Consider the following 17,100-nt stretch of genomic DNA (forward strand, 5'->3'; position numbering starts at 1 on the left):
ACATCAAATTTGTTATACTACTTTATCAGTCACAGGGAAAGCAATTATAGTGCAGTTCAATTTTACGCTCAATGGTTGAACCGGGGATCAAACTCGGTCTTTCCGTCGAAAAAAAGCTTTAACCTTTTTATTAGTTATTTACAATAACAAAGCAACACCTTCCCCGAGACCAGCGCCGTACGGTCCAATTTTTTTTTTTTAAGTGGGTCGGCAAAATGCAGATGACAAAGGTGACAAAAACTAATTATAGGAAGCCGTTAAAAAAAAATCAATTTTTTTTTTTTTTTACATTTAGGAACGATTTAGGTAGTATTATTATAAACTGTTTCAATAAAAAAGACCTACTGGATGGCCCGGCTGTTCTTGGTGGAAAAGGGATTGGGTTGGGTCTTTCCAATTCCTTTGTAGAGTAAGAAGCGGATGGAAGATCTGTAGGTCATTGGATAAAGAGAGCTTTTGGGATTTTGTCACCAGGAGACAGCATATTTCAACGGGTTTAGGTAGAAGAGCTTTGAGAACTTCATCGATGTTTTGAGAGGTTTGAGATCTTGATTTGCATGGCAGGAACGGCAAGCTAGTTTGTTTAATTTCTTCATTAATGGAGCAGTTCATCTCTTGAAACTCTAGGCTGAGTCAACAGGAAGTCACCGCCATCTTTAGAGCCTATTCATGCTTCCGTTGAGTTCCATGATCTTAATTACATGATCTTTCATTGGTTACGTAAAAAGATCATCGCCACATTTAGACTTTTATTGAGAAAGCAAAATACCTGTTCACATGTTCATAGGTTGTGGATGCTCTGTAAGCAGCAAGCTCCTCTTCATGTTGTCCATGTCCCTCGGTGTTGCAACACACCTGAAATAGCCCTTACCCCTGTATGTGCTTTGTCATGAAGGGGTTAATGACCAAACTGGAGCAAGCAATAAATCATATCCCCCACTTTTGGATTTTGCTGGGGTTTCCAGACTGCCTATATATTTAGATTACTCAATCACCTCGCCTTGTCTGGGTCAAGTAGCTGCTGGTTCTCGGTGCTTAACTAGCTTCTAAAATGGGGCAAAAATGTATAATTCTCAAAACTATGGCGTCATTCCCTATGAACTCATTTGGGACTACTCTTCTGCACGTTACCTATGAACCCGCAATATCCGTATCCAATGGTGATAACCCGTAGCTTGTTTTTTTGTCAATAATTTTTTCAAATAAGGGAGTTTTTTTACCCCAAGGAACCTCGAATCTATGACAAAAAAAGTTGGAAAATAAGCAAATCAATTAGTTTCGTGTCCTGATCTCTACTTCTTCTTTCTTTATTTTGTCATCACAATAGCCTCCGGGATCAGCTTCCACCAAAGAGGAGCAGCAGATTAACAACATGGGGAAGAGAGGAAGGGTAATCACGCGGACGCTAAGAGCAGGTAGTGAAGATGGCTGCCCCCACGTATACTCAAATGTAGGTTTGTAGTGTAGTGAACTGTAAAATATATAATTTGGGAAAGTATCAGAGCTTTAACTACCCCCAAAATATCCTATAGAACAATCGTTGTTTCATAAAATATATTTTTCATTACTATTTCTGATATCGTGATCAATTGATTTATTGAGATGACGAATTGATTTTTATGATGTTTGTTCGGTATTGTACGTTTTTTGTATTTTTTTTACTTTTTTATATATGTTTAAAATTAAAAAAATAAATATTTTGTTCTTAACCCCTTAATGACAAAGCCCGTGTCAGGAACCACTTTTTTGCTGCCTGAACCATGGCTTTTTCATACCTGTGCCATTTACATCTGCTACCGCTAGTGGCCACCCTCCGCCCTCTGGAGCACTCAGAACTCAGGTGTGCCTTGTTACCTGGGTTTAGCCCTAGTGAATACATCCAGCTGGGCCTTGTTACCTGGATTGCCCTGCCTTTATGAACCTGCCCTGCCCTTCACTCAGGGCCTTTGTATTGAAGTCTATGGACCTTCCTGCTGTGGCTCTGCACCTGTACTGTTCCTGCTTCCCTGCTTCCCTGCTTTTGTGTCCTTCCAAGTGGACTCCCTGCTTTTGTGTCCTTCCAAGTGGACTCCCTGCTTTTGTGTCCTTCCAAGTGGACTCCCTGCTATTGTACCCTTCCAAGTGGACTCCCTGATATTGTACCCTTCCAAGCGGGCTGTGTGCCTTTCGTACCCTTCCAAGCGGGCTGTGTGCCTTTCGTACCCTTCCAAGCGGGCTGTGTGCCTTTCGTACCCTTCCAAGCGGGCTGTGTGCCTTTCGTACCCTTCCAAGCGGGCTGTGTGCCTTTCGTACCCTTCCAAGCGGGCTGTGTGCCTTTCGTACCCTTCCAAGCGGGCTGTGTGCCTTTCGTACCCTTCCAAGCGGGCTGTGTGCCTTTCGTACCCTTCCAAGCGGGCTGTGTGCCTTTTGTGCCCTTCCAAGCGGGCTCTCTGTCTGTCGTGCCCTTCCAAGCGGGCTCCCTGCCAAAAGACTTATTACCTGTATTTTATTTTGCCATACGTCCGGTTACTTGCTTAGACTATATTACCCTTATTTGCTGGTTCTGTTATATACATAAAATACACTGCATTACCTGGATTTCTGTTGGTGGTGTCTTTGTTTGCATAATCATGCACCCTGGGTTACATACTGAACCCCAAGTATCCCCTGCGCATGGGCTCCTACCCGACCTGATCACCCGAGTCCTGACAGAATACAAAGGCCATTACAAGGAGTCAGCGGGGTTACTTTCAGTAATCAAAGTGATAGGAGAATGCTTGCTTGAACTGTGCAAATCATTAATGCATATCTGGGACTCCAACTCCAATCACTCTCATGAAGACCATTCACCTACACCTGTTACATCACCTGAGAAATCCAACGAGCCTGTTACCAGTATTAAAAAGGTATCTTCTCGGAAACGTGAACCCCTTACCGCAACCGAATTGCAACAAAGGCGTGATGAGGAATCTTGCTTTTACTGTGGCAAAAAGGGACACTGGATCACTCAATGTCCTCTGAAACCAGCTAAACCCTCTGCAACCCACACCAACAAACCCCAGGCCCAGGAACCTGCATGTGACAACAGCAACGCATCAAAGCTGGAGCACACCTTATCTCTTCCCCAACCTGGTGATCCTGGGGTTAACCAATCCACAGTACCTGGAACTTCTGCACCATCTGTAGCCATGTCGGATGACCTCCAGACCATCTCTGATGAAACTGACTGGTCTGATATGGACAGTGTGTCTTCAGATGTTTCTGTTGCTGATACAACGGACACACCCGCAATTGATCACCCCATGGCTGTTTGTGCAGTTGGGACCACCACTCCCATCACTCCCAGGAATAAGAATCGTAGACCCCAAACAGCAAAACACTCCTTAGGGGCTCCTGGTTACATCCTAGCATCTGACGGGACAATTGTGCATCGTAAAGAACTTAACCGTTACGAGCAACAGCTGCGTGAACAGAAGTCTGTTAAGCCTGCCACTCCAGCCTTGAACCAGTGCAGTTCGGTTACTACCCCCCGGCCCCCAGAGGTGCCTTGGGTACAGGGCAGCTTCGTGACCCCTGGTGCATGGACAGCCAAGAAAGAGGGAGTACGGAACCGTGCCATCATGTCTATGTATCCAGCAGCCAATACCACTATGTCTTACAACTGCACTCCAGGTGACCTTTCCTCAGACTGTGTCATTGCCTCTAACGGAACTGTAGTAAGAAAGGAGGACCTGCACGTATTTGAAAAAGCTCTACGTGCTAGGACTAAGTGTTCTTACCACAGGTTTTGATACTGCCTCTCTACAGTCCCAGGAGCACCCGGAGGCCGCTCCTTGGGGAGGGGGTACTGTCAGGAACCACTTTTTTGCTGCCTGAACCATGGCTTTTTCATACCTGTGCCATTTACATCTGCTACCGCTAGTGGCCACCCTCCGCCCTCTGGAGCACTCAGAACTCAGGTGTGCCTTGTTACCTGGGTTTAGCCCTAGTGAATACATCCAGCTGGGCCTTGTTACCTGGATTGCCCTGCCTTTATGAACCTGCCCTGCCCTTCACTCAGGGCCTTTGTATTGAAGTCTATGGACCTTCCTGCTGTGGCTCTGCACCTGTACTGTTCCTGCTTCCCTGCTTCCCTGCTTTTGTGTCCTTCCAAGTGGACTCCCTGCTTTTGTGTCCTTCCAAGTGGACTCCCTGCTTTTGTGTCCTTCCAAGTGGACTCCCTGCTTTTGTGTCCTTCCAAGTGGACTCCCTGCTATTGTACCCTTCCAAGTGGACTCCCTGATATTGTACCCTTCCAAGCGGGCTGTGTGCCTTTCGTACCCTTCCAAGCGGGCTGTGTGCCTTTCGTACCCTTCCAAGCGGGCTGTGTGCCTTTCGTACCCTTCCAAGCGGGCTGTGTGCCTTTCGTACCCTTCCAAGCGGGCTGTGTGCCTTTCGTACCCTTCCAAGCGGGCTGTGTGCCTTTCGTACCCTTCCAAGCGGGCTGTGTGCCTTTCGTACCCTTCCAAGCGGGCTGTGTGCCTTTCGTACCCTTCCAAGCGGGCTGTGTGCCTTTTGTGCCCTTCCAAGCGGGCTCTCTGTCTGTCGTGCCCTTCCAAGCGGGCTCCCTGCCAAAAGACTTATTACCTGTATTTTATTTTGCCATACGTCCGGTTACTTGCTTAGACTATATTACCCTTATTTGCTGGTTCTGTTATATACATAAAATACACTGCATTACCTGGATTTCTGTTGGTGGTGTCTTTGTTTGCATAATCATGCACCCTGGGTTACATACTGAACCCCAAGTATCCCCTGCGCATGGGCTCCTACCCGACCTGATCACCCGAGTCCTGACAGCCCGTACATGTACGGGCTCAAAATGCATTGTTTTCAATGGGTTTAGGGACCGCCCATTGTCCTTAAGGGGTTAAAAATGTCTTAAAAACATCTCTTAAGATGGCGTTAGCCCTGTGGTTAAAGATGGATTTTCCAGTCCATCCAGCAAACCTGTCATGTGGATTCAACGTTTGCCGTGCGTAGAAGGAGCTCCTTTTGGTTCCATTCATGTTGAAAGTAGGTGAATAGGTCAATGACTTGAGGTATCAACTAATTCTCATGGTATCAAATTAATGTTTACCATAGGAAATCCAACCAATAAACTCCAGGGCCGGATAGAACAGACCGAGGACATTTAGATCGCGCGTGAATTTCCAATTCTAGCCTACAGAAATATTTTTGCATTTTTTTTTTTACTTTAGTGACTTCCAATCGTAGTGAGCTGAGAAGCTTCACTGGGGATAACGTAAAGATCACAACATTTCATTTCTAAAATAATATAGAAAAAAAAATACACGGTGTCCGTTCTTCACGATGGGATCGTGTTTTCCTTTTTCCTAAAAGCATTATTACTTACAAATATTTCATCAAATAAATTCATTTATCAAATTTATCAGGATTCAGTACTAAATCCACATTTTTGTACATAACCTTATATTTTGTTCTTTGTGTATTACGAATTCGGTAAAACACGAAAAAGAGTAACAAGAAAAATGTCTTTCTTACTCTCTAGGACTATCGTAGAATCAGTGATTTTGCTTTTTTATATTCTAGTAGAAATACACAGTTTTTGGGTTTTTTAGCAATTTTTTGTAGTTAAGTTGTAGGTTTTCCATTTTTTGCAAGATCTTAGGGTTTTTGTGAATACGTCTTGCACTTGCTAACAAAGTTTAACTTTTTTCTTAACTTTAAGATGCTTCAGTAGAGGTCCAGGGTTTCCTTGGTAGGAAGTTATTGTTTATCGCTATTTAATTTGGGATGTTCTTTTTGTATCTTACCTCCCTACCTTATTCTCAGCTTCCAAGCAAAATGTAATATCCTATGCGCCATGATCATGCATCGTATTTTAACCTTTCCCTTTAAAAAACACTTTTTATGTACATTTCTGCACTCCCTGTGGCTCGTTATGCGTGGAATGCTTTGCAGTTCCCTGGATAAACAGGCTTTACCAGAAAAACATTTTAATATAATATATATTTCTTTTAGGTGCGACCTATTTCCATGAACATTTTAAAAAAAATTCAGGAGCATCAAAGCTTATTTGACAAATAACTTTAACTCCAATATTAAACACTGTATATTTGGAATAGATATGGAGATCCTGATCCAACCCTGTAAGGTGATTGGACAGCCTGGACTTTTCTTTTATGGATTTATGCGGGGGGGGGAGCCAATACTAAATTCTTAAAAGCTTGTATGAACAACGAAACGTCCTGAAAGAGTTAAAAAAAAAAGTTCTTTATTTACAACAGACTCGACTTCTGGGGAAGCGGCTTGGAGACCCGGGAGAAGCAGAGCCTTCACCAGAGACTCCGGGTCAAACGCGGAGAGGGGTTCATACATCTAAACATTTGTCATTCATTTCAGAAAATTATTAAAATAATAACATAACAAAATGAAACAAATTATAAAAACGACCTTCTTTGAGCAGAAATTCTTTAAAATGACTAACATCTGCTGCATTCATAATTCATTCATTCATTCATTCGCAGATAATTCATTTAGCTCAAAGCTTAACTAATAGGTTTCCACAAAGCTACTACCAATAACCTCCTGTTGACTTAACATTGCTTTTTTACTTCGGAATGTCGGAGTTAAGTGATTGATGTTGTTTTTATTTCTTTCATTTATTAACGACATTTGATTAATATGTTGTGTTCCTGAGACCCTTTCCAAGTCACTTTAACCCCTTAATGACAAAGCCCGTACATGTACGGGCTCAAAATGCATTGTTTTCAACGGGTTTAAGGGACAGCCCATTGTCCTTAAGGGGTTAATAGAGAATTTTAGGATATTCCTATGGAAATGTTACAGTCTTGGATCAATTATTCCAATATGATCATATTTGTCCTTGAAAAACATACAAGAGCAATTTGAATTATTAGCATTTAAAAGAAAATACATTATTATTCATGCCAATAATCTAAATAATAATTATCTGGGGGTGGTTTTTGGTTAATTTTTGAAAATCCCTTAAATAATTGTGTTTGAATTTTTGCTTCATGTTAAGTGAAATGGATGATTGAAGAGGTTGTGATATTTAAGCCATTAATTGTAAGAGGGATACATTATAATTAAATAATGGAATTTAAAAATAAACTCGCCCAATTTAAAATAAAATACTTAAAATGATTGCAGAATAAATATTTAATTTCCTTGTGTTGCACATTTGTAATTCTGCCTGTTTTCTTTTTTTGGAAAGTGGTTTAACAAATTATAAATGTCTAAAAGTAGGTGTTAATTATACTTATTTTTGAATAATTGCATGTTTAATTGAATTCTAGCATACTGACATCTACATGTTTCAGATTTTATTACAGTTTGTAAAGTACCCATTTAATCACTTAATCATGGTTATGATTATGATTAAGCATAAACCTTGACATGGTTCTTACTTTGAAATGTCATAAATATAAAAATAAGCATGAATTTTATTAAACAATATAAGCAATTGTTTTATTATACTTGGCTTTTTGGGAAAGGGCAACAGCAAAAGAGGCAGAGGTTAAGACAATATTAGACACTATCCAAACCTGTGTCCTTGAACTATAATATTATTTATACTATGGCAGCACGCTATTCACCACGAGGGTCAATAGTCAGAACGAAATCAATGCATACGCTGGGAACATAGTGTGTTTTTTTTTGGAGCCCAAGGTCAGGCACTGATGTTGGACGAGACGCCCGCTCACAATCTCCATTCCAGTTCGTCCTAAAGGTGTTCAATGGGGTTGAGGTCAGGGCTCTGTCACGTTCTCCCACCCCCAACTCATCCAACCATGTCTTTATGGAGCTTGCTTTGTGCGCTGGGGACAGCCATGCTGGAATAGAGAAGGGTCTTCCCCAAACTGTCCCCACAAAGTTGGAAGCAGAGCATTGTCCAAAATGTCATGGTAGGCTGAAGAATTAAGATTTTCCTTCACTGGAAGTAAGGGGCCCAAACCCTGGTTTCAACAATGAAGTTGTCCATATACCGGTGCACAGAATCTTGTGGAAAGCCTTTCCAGAAGAGTAGAAGCTGTGAATGGCAGACCAACTTCAAATTAATGTCTATGTATTGAGAATGTGATGCCACCAAAGTCCCTGTTGGTGTAATGGCCAGGTGTCCCAATACTTTTGTCCACATAGTATATATTTATATATATTCTAAAATTTAGACACCAGAAGGTGTCCTTATGCTTGCCCTGAAACAAAAATATGGCGTATTAACCTTAAGATAATACAAAGTGGGACACTTGTCTATTACGTGAGACTTAATTGTTTTTTAAGTCCCTTTTTAATGATTTTTTATAATAACGCATGGCTCATGCATCACTTTGTTTTCTTTTAGATCCGCTACTCAATCTGTATTTCTTTTTAGGATTTTTTTGTAACAATTATGCTGGATGTCCTTCTGTGCTTAAAGACTCCCAACATGCGTATCTTGCAATGCCGGGGAGGTACTACCTGTAACAGAAGATGGACCCCCATTTTAGGAAGATTGTTGGAACTGCAATTTTATATTGACTTGCAGGGGTTAACTTCTAACATTTTGTATTTTAACCCCCTTGTTCCCATTTGTATGTGTATTAAGAATGGATCACTCTCTAGTCTACGTCTAAGTCTTATTTTCCTAATGCTTTTACCTCGGTTGCACATTTGTTATTGTTGTCCGTGTGAGAAGGTTAGTCTGGTGTTGGGGTCGTCAACGTAACCTCTTGGCGTTGTGTTATGTGTTAATTTTGTTAATCTCTCTCTCCTTCCTGTTGTATGTCAACTCCCTTCCCCTGGTAAATTGGCAATATAGACTATGTCCGTTTCCATCAATGTAGGGTATCGTGACTGGTCATTCAGTTCTTTTGGGAGATTATTCCCTGGAAGGACCCTGAGATCTGGAGTGGCCACTCATTTTGTAGCTGGCTTTTGTTATGAAGAAGACATCAGCAAGGGCCAGGGACGTCCCGGTAGACCCCGGTTCTTGTTACGCTAACATTCTAGCTAGACCCCTCCAACTCCACTTTAGCTACTGGTCATTCTAAGTGGACCTAATTATCACTACCGAGATTTCGGGTCAATGACAAATCAAACTCTACATCGTTTGGGAAGAAAAAAAAAAAAGATATTTCTCCTTATTTGTACCCGATGGCCTACCTTTTGTAACATTAAATCAATACTATATAATATAGAAAAATCAAGAAAACCATCAAATAATCAGATTTACTTAAAACTTCCGTGTCTCTATAATTTCAATATCAATCTGGAAATTGATGGAAAAAATCCTATAGAATAATCACTTTTAGGAAATTATAATTTGAGATAATTGTAAATGTTCCCGATAAATACCGTATTTGCTCGATTATAAGACGAAGTTTTTTTCAGAGCAAATGCTCTGAAAAATACCCCTCGTCTTCTAATCGGGGTCGTCTTCTAATCAGACCTCAAATAGAGGTCTGATTAGGAGACTAAGATCCAGATCCCCCGCACCGCTGCAGGGGACCTGGATCCTCCTGCCCCCCCCCCATTTAACACCCCCACACACACACACACACACACACTTACCGGTGCTTCCTGCTGTATTGCCGGGGAAGCGGGTTGACGTCTACGCGATCCGCGTAGACAACGTCCGCTGCAGCCGGAAGGAGGTGTGGCTAGCAGCGGGGGTTGTCTGAGTCCATCGCGGATACCTTCCCCGACTGTCAGAGATAAGAGTTCCCCGCACCGGTGCCGCACCGGTGCGGGGAACTCTGATCTCTGACAGCCGGGGAAGGTATCCGCGACGGACGCAGACAAACCCCCGCTGCCAACTCCACCTCCTTCCGGCTGCAGCGGAAGGAGACGTCAACCCGCTGCCCCGGCAATACAGCAGGAAGCACCGGTAAGTGTGTGTGTGTGTGTGTGTGTGTGTGTGTATGTGTGTGTGTGTGTTAAATGGGGGCATAGGGCATTTCTGGAATGCCTTATACCCCTATATGCCACTCTGGCACTTAGGGGGTTAAAAGGCATATTATGGGGCAGAGTGGCATATAGGGAGGTATAAGGCATTTCAGGAGGCAGAGTGGTGTTAAGGGGGCATTTAATAGAGCACTCTGCCTCCTGAAATGCCTTATACCTCCCTATATGCCACTCTGCCCCATAATATGCCTTTTAACCCCCTAAATGCCAGAGTGGCATATAGGGGTATAAGGCATTTCTGGAGGCAGAGTGGCACATAGGGGGTCAAAAGGCATACCATGGGGCACAGTGGCATATAGAGGGTTAAAAGGCATATCATGGGCCATAGTGCCATATTGGTGTGGCAAGCCTGGGGGCAGATGTGCGTAACTGGGGGACAGGTTGGAAAATACAAGGAAATAAAAACCAAAAAAATATTTTTCTCAATCATAGCTTTTATTTAAAAAAATAGTTTACATGAATTAACATTTACTGGTAAAACTTTTTTCCTTTAGGGTCGTCTTATATTCAGGCTTTTTCTTTTTTTCCTAAATTAATATTCAGATTTTGGGGGGTCGTCTTATAATCGAGCAAATACGGTATAATCTTAAGAATATTTAAAAATTTGAAGATTTTTAAAAAAAAATATTTTCCAGTGGATGCTCCTTTCACCTTTTTTTTTTAGTAAAAATGTTAGCAATTTCACTCTGTTGTTTCAACTTCTAACTTGTTCTGCATGAGGAAGACATTTTTCAGTGATATTATTTATAAGCAATAAGACAGCTCATAAATATGGAGAAACTCAAAGGGACGCAGACATAGCTCACATTTAAGAACTTGATTTCGTAACCTGTTATGTCCCTCTGATTCAATCATTTGTTAGATAATTTATGACTCGAGATTGAGTGTGTATGAATAAAAAATAAATAAAAATACACTATAAAACCTCCAGTAATTCATTGCCATTCATGTTGTCAATCTTTCCACTATTTATAATATTAATAATGATAATATATATAATATTTAGAATATAAAATAATATATACTATAATAATAATATGAGTAGTAGAAAACTGTAATATCTACACTTCATTTAAAAGAACACTTGCTTTTCTTTTTTTGTAAACTTTTTCCTTGAGAAATAAGTTAGGAATCTGTTCATTTTTCCATTAACGTGCATCACGCGCGTATCTGTAGCTTAGTGATGTAAAATATATTTTAACCCCTTAAGGACAATGGGCGGTCCCTAAACCCATTGAAAACAATGCATTTTGAGCCCATACATGTACAGGCTGTGTCATTAAGGGGTTAAATAGATATGATGTCATATTATCTTAGATAATAAATCCATGGCTCGTCTTTAACAGCACAGATACTTTGGTGATTTCTAAACTGATCTGTCGCTCTAACTTTTTGAAGCTTGACTCAAGCTGCCATTATTCTTCTACACCCCCAGTTCAAATGTACCACCTTGACCATAGATAGGAGTACAGGGGTACACAAGGCCATCCCTATAGGAGGTGCAGGACCCAGACAGAAAAACCTATTGATTGGATATCGTTCCCTGAAATGATCCCATGTGTAGATCCCCTTCACCACAAGTCAAATGTCTCCTTGTGTGGCTCCAAATCCCGTCCATGAGGTCCCTGTCCCAGTTCTCTCTAAGGTAAAGGTAGCCCCGCAAATACATGTTAACTGGCCAAGACGATCTATGAGTAAAAAAATGGTGCATCCATTGGATTTTTAGGTTGACTGAAGGAATCTGACAAAAGCTGGGGCTCCACGGGTTGTCTGTTCATCGCCCTAAAATACTTGGATTATACATGTGATCCATTAACCATGTCAATAAATATGAAACTGTGTTATAGAGAGCCTTGTGTATTAAATGCGACAATAACTAAAACATGAGGATTGGTTCGAGGTCCGGTTGTATTACTTTGTTTTTAACCCCTTAAGCACAATGGAACCCATTGAAAACAATGCATTTTGAGCCCATACATGTACGGGATTGTCATTAAGGGGTTAATCTGGTACTAGAAAATGTTAGTCTGTCCATTTCTCCTGCTGTAAAGACTCAGACCTTTATCAGTCGTTGGTCTCGTCTTGGATTCAGGAGCCATATGCCTATCCCCATGCATGTTTATTAAACCACCACTTCTGATGTAAGGCTGATCCACTTACGTACGATTCTCTAAGTAAAGTAAAACTTTTTTAATCTCTTAATATTTTTCCTCTTTGAAATAAACTTCCCTCCCGCACTAAGTAATTACGTCGATGTGTTCAGCGCTTATGTCGTAAACTGAAAGTGTCTTGTGACCACTCGTCCGCCGTATTGGTATTTTAATTGTATTCCACCTATGGGTATATAATTTACATGTTTATTGAAGAAAAAGAAAAAAAAAAAGAAAAAAAAGGTACACCACTTTTTGCACTTGAAACTCTTTGATGTGGATTATCGGACAGCGTGCATTTATCTGGTTTAAGTCTGACAAGGTAACAAATGGACAGGTGTCTTTTTCATTTATTATGTTCTTGTCTGTGATCGCTCACCTTTGCATTCTTCTTTGAAACCGGAGCAAATATGTACCAATTTTAATGACTCAAATTGTTGCTCTACTCGTGACACGCCATTGCCCCGGGACCTAACGCGATAAAGATGGCCTGGAATGACTCTTGTCGCTCCGTGGTGTTTAAGTGAGATGAAATTCCACGTTCTACATACGTCGGGTACATGCTAGCACCTGCACGGGAAGAAGTAGCCGTCAGACCGTACAAACTGCCGAGCAGGTTCATCCGAGCAAAGGTCCCGATACGTATAAAGGCAATTGAACCGATGGAGGTCAATAACTGCTTTGACCTTTCAAAGGCATTCATTTTACGGTGTACTAAAAATTTATGGCTACTTGCTAATGTGGCTGGAATCCCAAACATATTTGATACAATTGGACAGGTGGATAAGGGTATAAGTACATACATTTAGCAATAGACGTTGGATTCACCCCCCAAAAATAGGATTACTATGTGGAATGAAGCCAATGAATATAATATTAGTCACGGGCAGTTCAGGCGTTGTATGTAAAGGCTGTTAGGGCTGATCTAGTGAGGAGTAGTCCCAGCACATGGTCGACTGGCGATGACAAGGCGGCCCTGGCACTTTAAGGCCAGAGGCCAGCTTATGCCATAAGTGCGGCCAGTGGCTGGATGTGAGTGGCGCCATGCTAAGTTTTTATGAGTGCGTGGATCTGGGTCTCTGTCGGCATTTGTTTTTTGGTCCCTGGGGTAGCCTTTAGTGAAACACGTGTCATGTTGTCTGGACTACTGCTCACTAGTTCATGCCTACATGCAATTTTGACTACCACTTTGTTAATATAGGGAACAATGCTACGCTAGAGAAGGATTAAATAATTCTTAATTTGTGAGCCTTAAATTATTAGGGTTCCGTCCAATTCAGTGGTTACGGAATTTAGTTACTATATGGTATTTATCATTTTTTTTATGTCCCATGGTGTGATGTTCAGACTTTTTGTTTCATTCATTTTCATTTCCTGAAAATTCTAGTTAGTGAATGAGATAACGACCTCTGGCCTCAACTAGGGGCAGAGCTAAATTTATTCAGAGTCCATACTAGATTCAACTGAATATGAATGGCTCCGCTATGCAGACACATAAGGGTTAATTGATTTTACTCTATGAAGGGGCAGCTGCTGTGCAAAATATTTTTTTTACTGCATTCATTAATGTATATTTTGATTCACGGTTTAAGGTTAGTGGGTGTGGGTGTGTGAAAATGGTTATGATCCAAAATGAAGCATAGAATGTGACGGCAGATAAAACTCTTTCGGCCCGTCTAGTCTGCCCATTTTTTTTCCGATGTAAAGACTCAAATCTTAATGAGTCCTTGTCTCCAGGAGCCATATGCCGATCCCATGCATGTTTAAATTCCCTCGCTGTATTAACCTCTAACACGTTTAGATTATGCCTATTTTCCTCTCTCAGAAAGCTTCTCTCCTCTCCTAAGAAATTATGTTGATGTGCTCAGTGCTTATGTAGTAATTTCCTAGAGATATATGAGAAGATACATGAAACTGGCAGACGATGGTAAAATATGATTCTCTGCTCATTTTCAGTTCACTTTATTCTTTTTCAATCAAATTTCAGTCTTTTTTTTACAGTGAAAACAGGAGGAGTATAGCTCACGCTGTGTGATTTGTATAGGCAAGTAAAAAAATGTTAATGTCCTGGACTCCAAACGAAACATAAATCTTTTACAAGTACCTGAATAGCAATCATCCTATTGACTTCAACAGAAAAAAGTGAGGTTAAAAAAACCAACAATCCCCAATTGTCCTGTTTTCTGCTGTACAGTCCCGGTTTTAGGACAATGTCCCGCTGAGGTTTCCTACTGTCCTGCTTTGTCAGGCAGTAAGAATCATGGGCTGGTTAGGTAGGTTTCAGTATCTCAGGCCACCGAGATGCAGAATGAATTGAGATGTGTGTGTTTTATTGACCTCAATCACTGCCTTATGTGAAGCTATGCACTGAAATATGATGTCATATGCCAGTGTTCTGCCTCAATGAGACGCAATGTACTAAGGTAAGTCCAAGGTCATAACCCCAGGCCCTTTCTCTATCTCATCATCACTCACACCTAGCCCTTGCTCCAGCTCCAACCAACCCCCTCAACAACTGTGTCCTGGTTTGGGCACCTGAAATGTTGGGGGGTATGATATATACACTCACCGGCCATTTTATTAGGTACACCTTGCTAGTACCGGGTTGGACCCCATTTTGCCTTCAGAACTTCCTTCATTCTTATGGCAAACTTTCTACAAGGTGCTGGAACCAACTTGTAGATGTCCATACGGACATGATGTCATCACGCAGTTGCTGCGGATTTGTCGGCTGCACATCCATGATGTGAATCTCCCGTTCCACCCCATCCAAAAGGTGCTCTATTGGATTGAGATCTGGTGACTGTGGAGGCCGTTGGAGTTCAGTGACCTCATTGCCATGTTCAAGAAACCAGTTTGAGATGATGTGAGCTTTGTGACATGGTGCATTATCCTGCTGGAAGTAACTCATCAGACCAGGCAACGATCTTCCAGTCTTCCATTGTCCAATTTTGGTGATCATGTGTGAATTGTAGCCTCAGTTTCCTGTTCTTAGCTGACGGGAGAGGCACCCGGTGGGGTCTTCTGCGGCTGTAGACCATCTGCTTAAAGGTTTAACGTGTTGCGCGTTCAGAGTTGGGATTCTGCATACCTTGGTTGTAACGAGTGGTTATTTGAGTTACCTTTCTGTCATCTCAAACCAGTCTGCCCATTCTCCTCTGACCTCTGACATCAAAAAGGTATTTTCGTCACACACCCGCCGCTCACTGGATTTTTTCTCTTTTTCGGACCGTTCTCTGTAAACCCTAGAGATGGTTTGGGTGAAAATCCCAGCAGATCAGCAGTTTCTGAAATACTCAGACCAGCCCGTCTGGCACCATTAACCATGCCACCTTCAAAGTCACTTAAATCTCCTTTCTTCCCCATTCTGATGCTCGGTTTGAACTTCAGCAAGTTGTCTTGACCGCGTCTACATGCCTAAACGCATTCAGTTGCTGCCATGTGATTGGCTGACTACCCATTTGTGTTCACAAGCAATTGAAGAGGTGTAACTAATAAAGTGGGCAGTCAATGTATATGACCAGGTTTGTTAACAGTTAATTAATCAATTAATTGTGGCAGAATTATCTCTGATTCTGGCTTTCAATCCAGCCTTACATAATTTGATGAGCGGCCTCTGTGGGCAAGAGAAAACGCCACGTTCCAATAAGACGAATTAAATAAAAAAATAAAAAAAACATTGTTAACTCGAAGGATCCAAGAGTTAACAAAAAAAATGTTGGCCCCATTAAGATGTTTTCAACTCAAACTATAATTTAAAATGGATCTGCAGGACCCAATCAGGCACCGGAGCAGCAGTATCAATAAGAATGTGGCCCTACCGGCCCACCGGACATCTACCTACCATGCCCGTTGGGACTGATGTTTATACAAGATATTTAATTATCCAGTTTTGGTCTAGTTTGATCTAGAAACCAGTTTTGTTGACTTATTATGTAGCAGAAGCAAGAGTTTAAGCAATCAAAATATCCAAAAAATATATTAAAAAAAATATTAAAAAATATTTTTAAAAAAATAATTTTAAAATGCAAACAAAAACATCAAAGTTGTTTTTTTTTGTATGAATTATTGTGTAAAATGCTGAATTAATGTTGGGCATACAGATTTTTATATATGCCTTCATTATGCCACAATGTGTGGTACAGAGCTTAATTAGATCTGCAGCTAATTAAAATCATCCACGCTTGATTAAACATGTTATTAAAGCATTTGGATTTCTAAAGGTAAATGACATTGGCATGAATGTCGGCACGCATGGGAACCGTAAGCATTTGCTAAAGGGTCTCAAGGTTTTTACCCCAATCCAAGGGTCTTGGGTTGATTCTTCGGATCGGTTTGAAGCCAACTCCTCCATACTTTACTCTGAGTTAATGAGATTTGATCATCGCAGACGATGCTCGATTCCCTGCTTGAATATTGGTGACTTCATTCAGAATATCTTCCCTCAATGGGAAGTCAAGGACATCTGGTTATTACCATTAACGAGCCACTGCAGCAAATTATAGGGTATTAAGGCATATACCTCCAACATTTCATTGGGATACCTGTGTTGGGGAGTGCAGCAAGAGTTGAGAGGAGTGGCAAAAGAAGTTTGTGGCGTGAGTCCCAAAAGAAAGTGTGCATGGATGGTGATGTGACCTTAGCCGAAAAACTAGTGTCATGAAGAGTCAAAGTCAGGGAAGCAATGATTTCTTCACCTCAATGGGAAGGTCAAGGGAGACTGGATCACCTCCCCAGTAGACCCATGGTTTCACAGCTTGTAGGGCATCTAAGTCTGGACAGTGAGTGAAAATTGGGGCTATGCTGAAAAAAAAGGGACTGTTGGGGGGTATGTTAAAGGGTTAAAACTCGAGGAACCTCAGCTAATTGAGAAAGTTTCCAAGTGCGATCTCATATATCTTAATCAAATATAGAGGTCCACCTGGAACAGGCTGCAGATGTAACCATAGTCTTACTCCAAGAACTGTTCATAGTGTCTCTGTGAGACTGGCCTAAAGCATGT

At 41.4% G+C, this 17,100-nt stretch overlaps 1 long non-coding RNA gene across 1 annotated transcript in view; it reads left to right on the forward strand.

Annotated features, from left to right (window-relative positions):
* LOC128484617 (uncharacterized) overlaps positions 1-1,419 on the forward strand; it is a 7,137-nt gene extending 5,718 nt beyond the window's left edge. The window contains exon 3 of the long non-coding RNA XR_008351179.1: positions 1,328-1,419. This is a non-coding gene — a long non-coding RNA (uncharacterized LOC128484617). The remainder of the gene's footprint in view (positions 1-1,327) is intronic.
* Positions 1,420-17,100: the final 15,681 nt, after the last annotated feature.

Source organism: Spea bombifrons, chromosome 3 (assembly GCF_027358695.1).
Source record: "Spea bombifrons isolate aSpeBom1 chromosome 3, aSpeBom1.2.pri, whole genome shotgun sequence".
NCBI classification, from domain to species: Eukaryota; Metazoa; Chordata; class Amphibia; order Anura; family Pelobatidae; genus Spea; species Spea bombifrons.